Raw genomic sequence first — 17766 nt, forward strand, 5'->3', positions numbered from 1 at the left:
GTAATTAATTTAAATTATATTAGGACCAATAAGAGTTCTTGCTACTTCAAGAGTTAAGAAATAAAGGCAATACTATGTTACTAATAATTTTCCTTTAAAAAAGCCATTTATATTTCATTTTTAAATACTGCTGTAATAAAAATTTTGTTAGACCAGAAATAGGACAGCCTATAAAACAAAGCGTTTTATTTTACAGAGTGAAACTGTATATACCAAAACCCTTTTTCAAAAAACTAGACAAATGTAGCAGTGTTCCTCACCATTCTTCCCTAGGCCTTCTGTTTTAACTTATTCTAAACTCTCCCTGAGAGCTCTAATCTATATCACCATCGCTGGAATTATCTACCCTTAAGCATCTCCCTAACAAGTCCTGTTAATCCTTCATGTCTTAAGCTTCGGCATGATGTTATTAAGGGCAAAGCTAAGAATGTATATTTGAGAAATGCCTCCTCAACAACACAGAATAATCTAAATATAATGAGCTCCTACTGTCTGCCAAGAAATGCTATAATTGCTTCATTTAAGACTTCATTTAACATCAAAACTACCCTAAAAAATAAGAATTATTTTTATCCTAATTTTGCAAATGAGAAAACTGTGACACAGGATGTTAAGTAATTTGCTAAGGGCACACAGCTAACAGATAGGTGGTTCCACTAGAATGTAAATCCAGTCTACACAAGCAGCTATGCTCTTCCAAATTACTGTGGAAACTAGCAGTGAGAATCGACAACTTCTAGTCGTAAAATCAGAAAAACACTAAACATTTAGGTAGAGGAAAAGGCACAGTAGAAATAAAAGGCTCATAGTATGCATATGAGCTGAAATAAGGAAAAGAGTTAATAAGAACCTTGCTGAAAATTTCAAGAAAGGAGTCCAACTAGCAAGAGATGATAAATGATAATTAAACTGGCATTAATAATCAAATTAAAGACATGAATTTTCATTAATATTCTCATTATTTAGGTGTCATTTACACCATTTTATTTTAGTGACTGTAAAATACACACATGTGCACACATACATGGGCCTATACAGATTCAATTTAATCCTTATTTCAACTTTGTCTTCAATTTCTTTCCTAAATTCTATCTTTGAGATTTTCAAGAACATGACTGTAAAAAGGGAGAGGCTGCTGTATTTGAATAATCCTAAACAATTTAAGTTTTAAAAAGATATACACAAAATGGGAAGGGGGAGGGATAAATTAAGAGTCTGGGATTAACATATACACACTACTATATATAAAATAGATACTACTATATATAAAATAGATAACCAACAAGGACTTACTGTATAGTACAGGGAACTATACTCAATATCTTATAATAATCTATAAGGGAAAAAATCTGAAAAGAAATAGATACATATAACTGAATCTCTTTGCCATACACCTGAAACCAACACATTGTAAATCAACTAGACTTCAATTTTAAAGAAAAAGAATTAAAAAAAAGATATACGGTAGGTCACAACCATCTCCACACTTCATCTTGAATTCATAATTGGGGCAAAGAGTCATTCCTAAATAACTTAAGAAAACTTAGTAATATCCAATATTATCCAATATCCAGAAATAACTCCATAATAACAAATGTAATGAACTTTAAAGCAATTAGTAAAGGGAAGGAAAGGGAAACTAATATTGTTTTAAGATACTACTATATGGTACAAGCTGGGTTAAGGATAAGTCATAATACTTTGAGATAGATAATATTTTTGCCATTTTAAAGAAAAAAACCAAGTCTCAGAGAAATCCAGTAAGTTTACAGATAGCAAATGAAAGAGCTAGATTACAAACTATAATCTGAGAGCTATCATCCTTTTCTACTATACCACATGCCACCGGTCAGAGCATAAAGTTGATGCATCTTTTAAATTCTAATGAAACTCTGAAAGAAAATAAAGTTCGACCACTTTTTACACTTTACACAGAAATAAATTTTAGAGGAATTAAATGTCTTAAATGTAAAAAACTCACATAATAGTTCTCTCAAAAGAAAACTGAGAATATTTATAACCTAGTGGTTAAGGTTTTTTTGGGTTTTTTTTAATCCAAGACTGCAACCTGGTAAGTTAAAAAAGACAGATATAATGGCATCCAATTTTTAAATTTTTCTGGAAAGATACCATAAATAAAGAAAATGAAAAGATTGGGAAAATTATTTACAATGCATATACTAATAAAAGATTAATATCTATAATACCAAGACTTCAATTAATAAGAAAAAGACAACCCAATTAAAAAATGGGCAAAGGATATAATTAGCAATTCACAAATTCAAATTGCAAGTGAATATATGAAAACATACTCAACTTCGTTAATGGTCATGGAAATGAAAATTAAATCAGCAATGAGACATTAACTTCTTACCTGTCAGACTGTCCAAAATGAAACATAACACCTCTCATAAAGCAAAGGCCATATCTATTTAAAGCAAACAGTATACGTTTAAAATAGCAATCCCACCACAGGGGATCTATCTGATAGAATCAAAAGCCCTAGTTTTTAAGGATATGTACATAGATGTTCTGTAAACAGAATAGTTCATAGAAGCAAAAATTGGAAATAAAATGAATATCCTTCAATATGGGAAATCTTGAATAAATTGTAGCACAGCCATACCACGGAATATTATGTAATTACCAAAAAGAATACATTGGAAAATACTCCAGTTGACAGTGTATTATAAGGAAAATGAAAATTATAGTACATCATTTTTTTACAATAGTAATAAAAAATCCCTCTATGTATATGTCTGTTTTTATATATTAGGTGAAAATAAAGAAATACATGGAAGAATCTATATCAAGCTGTTAAAAATGGCTGAGAAGATAGGTAATCCCCTCAAAAGAGCTTACATCAAAACATCATGAATGACTTAAAAAAAAGAAAAGTGAGTGGAAGTAATATAAGCCCCTCAATGCATTCGACTTTAATATAGTCACTTTTTATAGCACTTGTTCCTTAGATGGTAGTAAAAGAACACTTTATTTCTTTGAACTAAGGTCAGCTATCACTTGTTGAGCATTCTCTATGTGCCAGACACTGTGCCAATTGCATTACATGGGTTATTTTACTTACAGAAACTTATAAGTTAGGTACTGCTTTCTCATGAATAAATGGTATTTTAACACTGCCAACCTATAACAGCATGCACAATGCACCATGGATACAATTTTCAGGGACACAAAGGTGACTGTCATCACAACAAGCTCCCCCACCCAAAAGGCATAATCGATCTGACTCTTACCTACTCTGTTAATGAATGAAAACATCAATATGAATATAAAATCCTTTCATGGAATATAATTATCCTTTATAAACTAATGCTATCAATGCTATTATGATTCACAGTTAAATACAAGAAGTAAATTAGTACAGTCTTCCCAAAGGTAACTTCACAATGTGTACTAAAAGCATTAAAAATGCCTGTACCTTTTTATCCAGCAATACTACTCTAGAAAAATCTTTTACAAAATAATTGAAAAAAATGCACAAAAAGTACAAAAATGTTTACTGAAGCATTTTTGGTAAAAATACATTGAAAAACTTAAGTTCCTATAATAGGTATTTGGTAGATAAAATAACAATACTATGAAGCCTAAATTATTGGTATACCAAAACAGTCTGTGAGTGGTTGCTAGGGACTAAGAAAGGGGGAAATGGATAGCTGTTGAATGAGTATGAGTTTCAGTTTTACAAGATGAAAAAGTTCTGGAGATTGGTTGCATAACAATGTGAATATACTTAACACTACTGAACTATAGGCTTAAAAATGGTTAACCCGGTAAATTTTATGCTTTCTGTATTTTACCACAATTAAAAATAAAATTTAACAAAGTTAAAAAAATTGTTTAAGTCTGCAGCATATGATTAAGTTAATGGGTTAAAAAGTGGAGTGGTTCCATTAAAAAAAAAAACTAATATTCCCTATACGTAGAAACACATACACAAATTATAAAAGATAGAACTTCAGAAGCATCTTATTCTGAATGTTGGCTCCACCATTTACTAGTTTTGTGGCCTTGGGCAAGGTGTTTAGCCATTTTTCAGCCTCAGAGCCTCCTGGTGACATGAGAATAAAAAATAAAAATCCCTATGTGATTATTGTTAATATTAAATAAAATAGCAGATATAAAGAGTTTAGTACAATATTTGGTGTGTAGTAAGTGTTCATTAATAGTGCCTACTATTATTGCTTAAATGCATCAAAATGCTAACAGTTCTGAATTCTGAATAATGGGATTAGGTATCCATTGGCTCATTTGGACTTTCTAGCTTTACTCAATAAACACTGTTATTTATTATTTAAGCATGTGCTTAAAGATGGCACCAAGCTAGCAACTATTAAAAAATTAAATTCTTCAGAATTTTAAATCAAACAGAATTGTTGCTTAAGTAAGGAATAGAAGACAACATAGTGATTTAAGATTAAATGAACTAGAAAAGGACTTCATTTCTTAGGACCACTAATTTGCAAGGATTTAGAAATTGACATCAATTCTCTTATAGGAATGCCAAAGTCTGTAAGTAATACCAGCAGAAAAAAATAGTTGAAAGTAATTTTTAAGTACCTCACTAATGATAAAACTGGTTTCCCTAACAAGGGATTTAATTTTATCCGTAAGATACTTACCAACAAATACAAAATAAGATTGAGTAATTATAGTATAAAAACTTGTTGCAAGTAATATATAACAATGAAAAGGGTAATGAACTAACACAATATTGTAAATCAACTATACTTCAATTAAAAAAATTAAAATTAAAAATAATTTTAAAGGGGTGTTCAAGTTCAAAAGAACTCAGTTTGAGTTACAATGTGCCTCTAATAGCTGTGTGAAATAACAAACTATTTCATATAAGCCTCAGTTTCTTCCACCTACCTCACAGATTCTCATAATAATCAAATAAAATATACACAAAGCCCGACACAAAGTTTACATTCAATGTATTAATTCACTTCCCTATCTTCCCTTGAGAAGTAGCAGCTCCCAGAACAGAATACTTTTACACATAGCCAATAAAAAGCAACAGGCAACTTGTTCAGAGGGAGAACATCCTGGCTATATTTGGTGCTTCTATTAAACCACACTTAGCCCCTGAGGGGCTACTATAAAGTTCTAAGAAAGAGTCTGGGGCTTAAATCTATGTCCTCAATGGCTACCACATTTTTCTGATAAAAAGCGAACATGCAGTAAATGTTGGCTAAACTGAATTGTATTTATCGGCTCCCATTCTAATCCTAATCCCTTACTGAATACTTAGCAATTCTTTAGCACATGCCAAGCACTCAAAAAATATTAAAAAGTATATATAATTGCCTGGGAATGAAACAAGAAAGTATATACAAATATATGTAATCTGATTATAATTTCTATGGTTTAAAAAAAAGCAAGGTAATTAGGATTAAAAGAAAACTGCATTTAACATTCATGCAATTCTTATATGGTACTAGCTATTCGAAGAAGATAAGCTGTTTTGAGAGTCTAAAGCAAATTATTTTTAAATTAAGCAATTAATGCTTCAGTTTTTCCAGTGTAGGTGTATACACAAAGAGAATCTTAAGACATATCTGAGAACATTCTGAACTACTTTTTTTCACTGAAATAAACCACTTCCTTTCAAAAGCCCACAGAATTTTAAAGCAGAAAGCCAATTCTAAAGTTTTCTGTACAAGTATAAAATTCTTCTAACTGCTTTAATAAAATTACTCAGTGACAGAAAAATTAATGAAAATATTTTTCAAGGAAAAAATATATTTAAAAGGGGACATCGGAAAAACTGTAGTTAAATATAGCTCTATATAAAAAAGAATTAAAGCAAAATAATATATTTTAAGTACATTACTGAAAAGTTCATACATAACAGATTCAGAAGTGTTCATAACATCCTATAGTAATAATTTTTCTTTGTAACGCCGACTTTTCAAATTAATCATAGTCTTTATTTCCAGGATAAGGATAAAAATCTCATATTTGACCGGAGAAGGGAGAAAAAAGAGGTTACATCTCTTCTTAAAGATCTAACATCACTAGCACTCCTATTTAGTTACTCAGGTAATGTTGAAGAAAGAGACAAATACGGCACAATAACCAAGTTAAAAAAAAAATGACCTTGTTCCAAGTGTTTACAACTCTGCTTTATCTTTAATTTCTTGTACCTTCTCTAGGGAACAATCTGCCATTGAGATGCAAGAATATGATAATCATCATCTGAGTATAGTCACAAATAATACTTTACAGATATTCAAATAGTACTATGCAGATAAACTGTATGACGTTTGTTTAATAGACTATTAATACTACAAAACTAGCAAAACAATGCTAGCAAATAACTATATCCTCATTATGTAAAATTAGGCTTTATTTTTTGTAAATGAAAAAACTTTGTTTGAAGGAAAAATGATGAAATTCAAAGGGAAAGGAAAATGATGCATAATAGGTTTCTAAACAGTATGAGCAAACCAATACTACTCAAGACAAATCTTAGCAAAAATAGTACCTGAGGACTTCCCTGGTGGTGCAGTGATTAAGAATCTGCCTGCCAATGCAAGGCACACGGGTTCGAGCCCTGGTCCGGGAAGGTCACCCACACCGCGGAGCAACTAAGCCCGTGCTCCACAACAAGAGAAGCCACCACAATGAGAAGCCCGCGCACCACAGGCTCTTCTACTATTCCTTTTCTACTGAGCCTGCGTTCTGGAGCCCCCATGCCACAACTACTGAGCCCGCATGTCACAACTCCTGAAGCCCGCACGCCCAGAGCCCATGCTCCACAACAAGAGAAGCCACCACAATGAGAAGCCAGCGCACCGCAACTAAGAGTAGTCCCCGCTCACCACAACTAGAGAAAGCTAGCGCGCAGCAATGAAGACTCAATGCAGCCAAAAATAAATAAATTAATTAATTAAAAAAAAATAGTACCTGAATTGTCCAGTATTAAAGTATATTTCTCCAGAGACTCCAACGCTTTTAAACAATGAATTTCCTTAATGATATGATTAATATAAACATTTATTGGCTACTTTATTTGTGAGGCAAATGGAAATATCAACTTTAAGAACCATATAAAATGCTAACTTTTTTTTTTTTTTGGTCACACTGCGCAGCATGTAAGATCTTAGTTCCGTGACCAGGGATTGAACCGCCAGGAATCAAACCCATGCCCCCTGCAGTGGAAGCGCAGAGTCTTAACCACTGGACAGCCACGGAAGTCCCCAAAATGTTAAATTACGCATGATTCCTTTTCCATATTTGTGGACCAACTATTTTTTCTTTAATGTTTACTTTTATTTAGATCAACTATTTTTCTAAAAGAATCAAAGTAAACCCAACATTAGAAAAAGACTCAACAGCAATCAAAAGAGTTAAACCTCATTTCACACAGTAATATCCATTTTGTCGAAAACTATTTCTCTTCCAAGTTTCTCTTCTAATCATAAAATTTTAAACCATAAATAGTAAGATTTTTCTGCCCAGAATTTTCCTTTCAAACAATAATACTGTGTATATCTCAATTGCTGGATTTTTTGTGGAAAAAAACCCAAGAGTCTATGTTACTTAGTTTTACAGTTTTGGCAATGAATCCCCCTGCCCTTGGTAGGTTTAAGGTGGCAAGGAAAATACCAACAGAAAACAGATTGTTCCATGATTTTACCCCCTAAATATACACTCTTTTAGCAGTTCATCCATATGAATGTATAACAAAATTATATGATAACCCATTCTAAGGTTATTTGTATTTGCTATAATGGCTACTTTCAATATTATATATGTTAATAAAATGAACTAAAACGTTATCTAAGAAGACACATAAACATTTAATACATCATTTTAGAAATTAAAGAGTTCCAACTTATTATAAGATAAAAGGTTAATTTTCATACAGATATTAAGTTCTCATTCAAAATTCTAAAAATACTGAAAAATTTTCCAAGTAAGTATAATAAAAGAAACTTCTCCTAGACTGTTCAATGGTATGTCATTTTAAAGTCATGTTGATATGGACAGTAGAATTATTATACCTAAGCATCTAAACCTTTGGAACAAGGTCTGTCATAGCACACACCCAGAAAGAAATTATTCACAAGCCTCTCAAATTAATCTAGTTTCACAGTTGATAGGGGCATTTAATCTAATCAAGTGCTGCCGGAAAGATATATCCAGTTAAAGAGACAAAGTAAAGATGTTTCTATCCCACTTTTCCCAAAAAACATACCCCCCCCCACACACACACACGATAAAAGAAAAGATGATAAAAACAACAGAAGAAAAAGTTGAAAAGTAAGCCAGCAGAGCTCACAAGAAATACAGATTAAAAAAAAAAAAAAACTACTTACAGAAATAAAAAAAGCCACACTAGAAGCAGTGGAATGGGCTAGCTAGCAACATATAATAATAGAAAATGATACAGCAATGTCTGCAAAGCCTTCCAGGAAAGAAAGAGGAACCAGGAACTATTATTTATAATGCAGATACAGGTCACAGAATCATTTTCATACATTCAATGATTTGGGAAATATTTCAAACATGTATATTTTGGGGGTAGGGGAAGGTGAGAGGTGGAAAAGATGTCAAAGTCGAACAAGAGATAAACAGAGGCCTAATCATGAGAAACCAATCAATTTTAAGATAACTATGGTTGGTTTAAAACTAAGGAAATTTTGAGTACAGAATCTAAGAAAATGCTATAAATCTTGGCACTACGTATATAATGACTAAAACTATTAGGAGATAAAGGGAGAGAAGAGGTCAAGTATGAAAAAGTATAACTCTGATGAGCTCAACTTTTAAAGCCAGGACTCATTAAAAAACTGTTTAAAGTTAATTCAGTTAATAAGAGTTTAAATATATTATAAAAGGTGTAAAGGTAAATACTTTCCCTAAGAACTTAAAATATTAACAAAAATTATGAGAAATAAAGAGGAGGTGAAGTATAAGTGTGTTAATTTCTTCATCTTTCATGAGAGATCAACACATATATACTGTTTAAAGTTGGCAAAATTTTTAAATGGTAACATGTTATTACATTATAAAGATAGGGACTTCCCTGGTGGTACAGTGGTTAAGAATCTGCCTGCCAGGGGGCTTCCCTGGTGGCGCAGTGGTTGAGAGTCCGCCTGCCGATGCAGGGGACACGGGTTCGTGCCCCGGTCCGGGAAGATCCCACATGCCACGGAGCGGCTAGGCCCGTGAGCCATGGCCACTGAGCCTGCGCATCCGGAGCCTGTGCTCCACAATGGGAGAGGCCACAACAGTGAGAGGCCCGCGTACCGCAAAAAAAAAAAAAGAATCTGCCTGCCAATGCAGGGGACACTGATTCAAGTCCTGGTCCAGGAAGATCCCACATGCCGTGGAGCAACTAAGCCTGCACACCACAATGAAGAGTAGCCTCCACTCGCCACAACTAGAGAAAGCCTGCATGCAGCAACAAAGACCCAACGCAGCCAAAAGAAAAGAAATTAAAAAACAAACAAAAAGATAAACTACAATATTTCCAGTTTATCAAAGGGTATATACAAACTCAAAACAAACACAGACCATATATTAAAATACATAAATATAAAAGACAACAACATATTTTTTAAGTGACAGAAGGTACTACATCTATCGTATCAATGCCATAAATGGGAAAAAACTATCTGTCTCTGACAAACCAAATTACACACAAATATAGAAAACGCGACTAAACCAAAGTGACTCAAAACACTGAAAGCAAAAGAATGGACAAATAAAACTTAGAGAAAGCAGCAAACATGATATTAATGTTAAACAAACTGAATTTAAGGCAAAAGGCATAAAACAAGCAAACCAGGAACTTTATATTAATGAAAATTTCAAATCCACGGAAAAATCAGGTATCTTCTATCAAAATGTACAGGGTGAAATGCTTATGCAATAAAATATATTTTAACTTACCTCTCTGCCTATAGCCAATCAAGGAAATAGAATTTAAGTAAGAATACTGAATTCTACAAAAATTTGAAAAGTAACAGAAATATATCATATCTTGGTTTCTTAAAACAGAATTCGTATACTTGACAGAGGTCTATGAAATCATTATAAAACTACATTGGACCACAAAGAGAAACTCAATAAACTTCAAAGAGTAAAAGGTACAGACCACATTCTCTGATAACAGTACAATGAAACCAGTAATCATAACAAAAATAGCAAACAAAAATCCCACCACAACCTGGGATTTAAAAAAACAAAAAAGATTCTTGGCTTAAAAAGAAAATCAAAATTAAATTCTGGATTATCCAGAAAATAATAGTTAACTCTAAAAGAACCCATATGCTACAGCAAATACAGTAAGCAACCTAAATGTCCATCAACAGACGAATGCATAAAGAAGATGTGGTACATATATACAATGGAATATTACTCAGCCATAAAAAGGAACGAAACTGGGTCACTTGTAGAGACGTGGATGGACTTACTTCACTCTATCATACAGTGTGAAGTAAGTCAGAAAGAGAAAAACAAATGTCGTATATTAACACATATATGTGGAACCTAGAAAAATGGTACAGATGAACCAGTTTGCAAGGCAGAAATAGAGACACAGATGTAGAGAACAAACGTATGGACACCAGGGGGGAAAGCGGGGGCAGGGGAAGGGGTGGTGGGATGAATTGGGAGATTGGGATTGACATATATACACTAATATGTATAAAATAGATAACTAATGAGAACCTGCTGTATAGCACAGGGAACTCTGCTCCGCTGTACAGTAGAAACACAACATTCCAAAACAGTGATACCCAATAAAAATTTTAAAAAATAAAAGAATAATTAGGTTCTTGGCTTAAAAAGGAAATCAAAATTAAATTGTGGATTATCCAGAAAATAACAGTAAATCTAAAAGAACCCATATGCTACAGCAAACACAGTATTCATAAGAAAAACAATAACTACAGAGACAAAAGTTAAGCAAGAGAAAATAGAAACACGCATTATCAACTTCAAGGGAGTGGGGAGGAACAAGGAAAGGGTAGAACTTGGATTCTAATCTAACAATTTATTTCTTAGAACAGAGAGAGAGATCAGAAGTATGTGTGGCAAATGTTACCTTCTGTTGAAACTAAATGGTGGGTGGGTTCATGAGTGTTTGTTATATTATTATCTGTGTTGGAAATTTCAAAAATTAATATTAATTTTTATGGTAAAAAACTTTAATGTATTTAAATTAAATGTTCTACTCAGAAAGAATATTAAAAATAGAAGAGATTAGGTCATAAACTCACAAACTAATGAATTAAAAACAGCAGAACTAATTACCAATTTAGGAGCCCATCTTTGGGGAAGAAAATTAAATTACAAGGTAAAACTCAAGAGGAAAAAGAGCAGGCAGAGGGGGAAAGTAGAGGAAAGAAAACAATATTTAAAATAAGAATGGAGATTTAACCACAGTATAGAAGAATCTAAAATAATAGTAAGACAATGTTTGTTACAATGCTAAACAAATACATTTGTCAACCTGGATGAAATGGACAGCTTTCTCAGAAAACTAAAGCTTCCCAAACTAAGCTTAGAATACTGAGAAAGATAATTCCTATCATAAAACAAATAATTTTAATGCTCTTCAGATTATTATAGGATACAGGAAAACCTTCTAAGCTCTCTATAAAACCACGAGAAACCAAAACCTGACAACACACACACACACACACACACACACACACACACACACACACACACACACACAAAACTGTAAATTAATTTTATGGATAGAACAATTTTAAATAAAATATTTTCAAATAAAATCCATCCCATTAAAAGAATAAACCACCATGACCAATTAGGAATGTTCCAGTGTTGACCAATACTAGAAAACCTATTTAAATAATGTAATGTTTACTGTCTATTAGTGTAATGCTAAAGCCTTTTACATCTATGAAAATGGTTTATTTTTTTCTCCAAAAATCTTTTGATAACATTAAACGTCCCAATAAAAATTAGAACTAGATTTTTTTCAGTAATTTGATAAGTTGTTTCTAAAGCTCATGTGGGAAAAAGAGCCACGTAAGGTAATTCAAGAAAACTATGAAAAAGGAGAAAAAAAATAGGACAGCCTATAAAATATTTAAAAACTAATAGTAATAAAAAGCTACAGTAATTAAAAAGCTGATACTGGCATAGAACAAGACAAAGAAATGGAATAGTACAGAGTCCCAAAACAGACAAGACAGATGGAGAGAGAAGAATTTAGCATATTTCAAAGATGGCATTTCTAAGCAGGTTAAAAAAGAAAAAGGATGTGTAACACAACAAAAGGTAACTGTGACAAATCCAGCCATCAAAAAAGAAAAGCTGTTGACAGAAAAACTCTATTTCTACCTTATCCCCTAATAGCAGCTAGACTAAACACTCAAATGTTTAAAAAAATAAATTAAAAAACAGAGAGAAACTGTCAAACATATAAGAAATAATTTTTTAAAATTATCTTGTAGTAAAGTAGAACTTTCAAACAAAAGCCCAGAAAAGATTTGTAAATTTGAATATAATAAAGTCAACAATTTGTCTTATAAATAATGATTTAAAAGATGACAAACTGAAAGTAAGAAAAAGTATATGCCATGCATATAACAAAAGGATTTTCTAAGAATTTAAATATAAAAATTGAATATATTAAATACACACACACACATATATAAGTCATTATGAAAGACAGCTAGCAGACAAATGGGTGAGGATTAGGAATAGGTAGTTCTAAGGAGGAGAAATACAAATAGATTTAAATATGTGAGAAAGCAGCCAGCCTCACTCATTAAAGACATATAAATAAATGAAAAAAATATTTTCCAATTATCAGGAAAAAAACACCAAAAAGAGTAATAATCCTATCTGTGAGAATCTGAACAAAAACACTCGTGAACTTGTGGGAAGGAAATTAGCACAGCCGCTATTAACAACAATTAGGCAGTATGTATCAAAAATTTTGAAGTATATACTCATTGGCATAGAAATTCAATTTCTAGAAACATAGGATGTTCATTTTGGGATCATTTAGTGATAGCAAGTTAAAATGTTTATCAACAGGGGCTGTTTAATGTACAAACATATTATGGAATTCTACACAGCTTTTAAAAAGAGTGAGATTGATCTCTATACACTGGTAAGGAAAGATCTGCAATATACTTTGCTAAGTGATATAGACACTGAAGTGTTTAATATCTTCCCATTTGTGTAATGACATATATACATTTGATATGTGTAACATGCAAATAGTTTCTAGAAGAATATAAAAGAAATTTTCTTTTCAGGTTTTACAGCTTCCTCTAGGGAACAAGATGTGGGACAGTATTTAAGAGTGGGACTTACTTTTTACTTTAAAAATCCTTTCCGACATTTATGTGCCAGACGTATTCTAAGCTGGGAATACAGCAATAAACACATAAAAACCCTACATTCATAGAAATTGCGTGGGAGGGTGGGGGGAGACTGGGGAGCAGTAGGAAGACAGATAAAAACTGTGTACACACACGCAATGTCAGATGATGTAAGGGTTGTGAGGAACAATAAAGCAGGGTTACAAAGGAAAGGAACTATATGTATGGGGGGGTTATGATTTTATATGGGGTGGTAATAAAAAGGAATACAGTGAATTATGGGTACATACGAAGGTTCTCCTATCTCAGGATTAGGAGTAAAGTGAATATAAACTACAACCTCAAGAGCTAATTGCCAGGTGGAGAAATGGAGGGGGAAGGGCAAAGTACTATAGAAGCAGAGGAAACTCAGGTAGGTGTTCTTGGGTGGATTTGGGTAGTGGGTTACACAAAGTGAAACCAGTTGATAAAAGGTCTTATAAAATAAAGGGTTTATATGGGGAACAGAAAATTAGAGCTACATTTTACAAAAGTTACTCTGGCTGTATTGCAGAAATTGTTTTGGAGAAAATTAACTGAGAAGTAAAGAAGCCAGTTAAATATTTTAGTAATTCTGCAAAGCTAATAGCCTTTAAGAGAAAAAGTAGCAGTAAGACCACAGAGTAGTGGGTCAAAAAATGTACAATCAATCCTCATTTTAGGATTCCATATTCATGAATTCAACTACTCACTAAAAATCATTACTTCGACAATTTTGTAGTCTCTTGTGGACAAGTGCAGAGCAGGACAAAATTTGAGTAGCCCAATAGGCACGTTCCCAGCTGAGGTCAAACAAGGTGACATTCTGCCTTCTTGTTTCAGCTCTCATACTATAAGCAAGTGCCCTTTTCATGGCCTCTTTATTGCCACATTTTTCACACTGAGCTGTTAGTTGGTAGTTTTGCTGTTTAAAATGGTCCCCAAGAGTAGTCTGAAGCACTGTTTAGTGTTCCTAAGCACAAGGCAGCTGCAATATGCCTTACAAATAAAAGATTCATGTTAGATAACACTTTGTTTAGGCATTAAGTTATAGTGCTACTGGCTGTGAGTTCAATGTCAATTAATCAATAATATATAAATAATATATATTAAATAAAGTGTCTTTAAACATACATAAAACAAGGTTATGTATTGATTGGCTGACAAAAATGTTGTGACCAGAGGATCACAGGAACCTAACCCTGTGTTTCTTGTAGGAGCAATGGTTCAGTATTCACCAAGTCAATGTTCCCATATTTCGTTCACTAATTTATGAATTTATAAAACATAACTACCACAAATAACAACAATCAACTATATATCTACACACATATATTTACTTATTTGTAAAGCAGAAATAATAGGACTGGTAATCAGCTATAAGAAGTAAATGAGGAAGAGAAATCAAGGATGATGCTAACTAGGTTTCTGGCTTAAGCAACTGGAAGACGGTGATATTGCTTATAAAGACAGCAAGCAGAGGAGGAGGTGGCAGCTTGCATCAGGAAGACAAAGATGTCAGCTCTGGAGAGTGTAATGTCATGCATGCTACACACACTGTAACAAATATAATTATGTGTTTAAGAACCCATTTTCCCCTCCCATTTGAGAATCAGATCTTTGTTCATCTCAGGACATGTCCTATAACTAAAATGACACTTTCCTTTAAGTCATATAAACCAGGCATGTCAACATCACAAATGTGTAGTTTTATCGATTCTTTTACTTTCCACTGCCATCTTTGCAATATTACCCATGTCACCATATTCTATACTTTAATAATGTTTCTATGTGAGTCCTAAAAAGTAAAAACATAAAATTCTACCTCTTGGAAAACAAGAATTCTAAATGACAAATATCTTCAAAGAAAGTCTTCACAACCACGTAGCTTGTTTTCCAATTTGTTTACAGAAACCTTCATCATAAATTATTAAAATACCAATCTGAAATATCAAGCCTACATAAAAAATCCTAATGGATAAATTGTGATGTTTTCACACCTGATTTTAGAAAACCTCTGAAATTATAATTTATTTCAATGTACTTTTATAAAAATGTATATATACTCTCAAAATGTAACAAGTCTTTTACACCCTAGAAATTAAAATTACAATATACAACTGCATACACTGAGCCTTATATAATTATAAAAGAAAACTACTAAAGAAATTCATATGAATCCCCCCGTCTAGTCAGCATTACCTTTGTTTATAAAAGTAATAGAAAATAATTTCTAGGTTATTACAAAACTGATTTTACAAGTAAATATACACTTGTGTGAACACAAAACAGAAACCTGATACATAGTTCTTCCTCAATATATAAACTGTGTACTTGTTTATTTGCAATGGTCCACATATAGAAAAGCACTGGACTAGTTTTATCCTTGGTATGACAATTAGTTCTATGACCTCCCACTGACTACTAAAAGTTAAATATAAAACACTGGAAATGGTTATTAGTATTTACATGAGAAAAAAAGGTGAAAGAAAAGTTTAAGAAAGAAAGATTCAAAGCTAAAGGGAGGAAAAGAGGCTAGAATACCAGTTCAGTAACTAGGAAATAGGAAAAAGATATAACAATTAAGAAAGAAAAGTTAAGCAAAATATTCTGTACAGAAGTGAAACCCTGGTTCTTGGCAATTAATGGTAAGAACCATAACCAAAAAAGCCAACTAAAGACTTTAGAATGCAAGAGGGAAAAACATCTATGAACACCAGCTCTTTTAAAAACCAAAAAAAGTGAAGAGGAAAAATGGTCATTTTAAGTCTTTTGTATTTTATATCATTTAGAAGATAATTACATTATTTCTATTCCTAAACTATTAATGCACTTGATCATAATGCAAATAAAAATGGCTTTGCACTTCAAAACTGGTATTTGAACTGGAAAATAAACCAAAAAACTTAGCATACCTGAGCTACCAAGACAGCAGTCAGTCAATAAACAGCAGCTGGTGCAGAATATGCACTTAGTGCAAACAACTGCTGTCACTAGCAATGTATCCGTGAACAAGCAGGCACTTGTCTACCTAGGGCCAATGGCCAAGGGTAGAAGGGACAGTGGGTCTTCTTGGTTCCAGTCTCTGAATCTCAGAGATCTCAGTCAACAGGACAACAGCATGTCAGATACATGCCTGACAGACCAGTAGCCGTGAAAACGGAAATAGGGAGACATTTAAAAATTGTTACCTTCCCTATCACCCTGTAATACAGAAACTTTTTTCCCCTAAAAAAATTAATCTCATAAATAGTAGTTACAATTCTGATCAGCCAACAAAAGGAGATCTAGTTCACTCTACAAGATCTGCTATATGGTTTAAAAAGTATATTTCCACTTGAAAATTAGTTTGTTATAAAAGAAGGTAATATAACAGTAACACTATTCAACTTCAATATGGATTAAACAAGTATTTGTGGATTCATAAGTAAAGGGACCACTTGTGTAGCATTTAATCTATCGGGAATTATTGTCAGTTCCAAACAAACACTTAGAATATAATTCACTTCTAAACTGGAGACTGCCTACACTATATAAACCTAGTTGATGAGTCATAGACTAATAGTTCAAAATTACTAAAATGTTTGATTAAGGTTCAAGACTAGAAAAACAAAATCAGCAGTTGGAGTAATTCAAACTTTAAAATCAAGCATAAAATATAACTTGTGATTTATATTATCTAAGCATCAGTAATGATACATACTGAAATCTGCAATTAAAAACAAAAACTGAAGACATCACAAGAAAGTGGTCAAGAACAATGAAGACATAGGCTGGCTTAAGCTTTCCCACCAAAACACTGGATATAAAAACATCATACACAACGAAAAAGATTGGAATGTCATTCTGAAAATAAACAAGAAACAACAAAAAAAATTATCAAATGCATAGTAAAGTAGTTGTGAGAGAAAAATATTTCTTTACTGGGAAAATATAGCTATTTTATTCTCATTAAGAAATAACATTTTATATATTTTTTCCTGCAAGAAATAACTAATAATATAAAAACAGCATCTTCTTAGGCAAAAGACCCTAAATTCCTAATTAGCAATATTCCTTGGTATTCCTAATTACTGGAAAATACAAATTAAAAATTCAAGTTGGCCAATGTTATCCTTAGCATTAGTAATTTCTTTCATTCTACTGATTTCTTTAAGGCAGCGGTTCTCAAGTAGAAGTAACTCATCAGAATCAACTGGGGACAATTTTGAAAATACACATTCCCAAGTGTCATCCCTCAGAGATTGATTTCACCATAGCTGAAGTGAAACCACAGTACCTGTGTTTTGAAAAAAACTCCCCCAGTGATTCTGACTGCTAGTTGAGGATGACTGCTTTAAGGGATGAATTACGTACTTGTTCTACTGACTAGAAAAGCTCTTATTTGGCCTGCCACTGTTGAAACTTT

The 17766-nt window shown here is 32.6% G+C and overlaps 1 protein-coding gene across 3 annotated transcripts in view; it reads right to left on the reverse strand.

Moving 5' to 3' along the window:
- HBS1L (HBS1 like translational GTPase) overlaps positions 1–17766 on the reverse strand; it is a 73594-nt gene that overhangs the window by 37025 nt on the left and 18803 nt on the right. The gene's annotated exons all lie outside the window — the stretch shown is intronic.

The sequence above is a fragment of the Globicephala melas genome, chromosome 14 (assembly GCF_963455315.2).
Source record: "Globicephala melas chromosome 14, mGloMel1.2, whole genome shotgun sequence".
Taxonomy (NCBI): Eukaryota; Metazoa; Chordata; class Mammalia; order Artiodactyla; family Delphinidae; genus Globicephala; species Globicephala melas.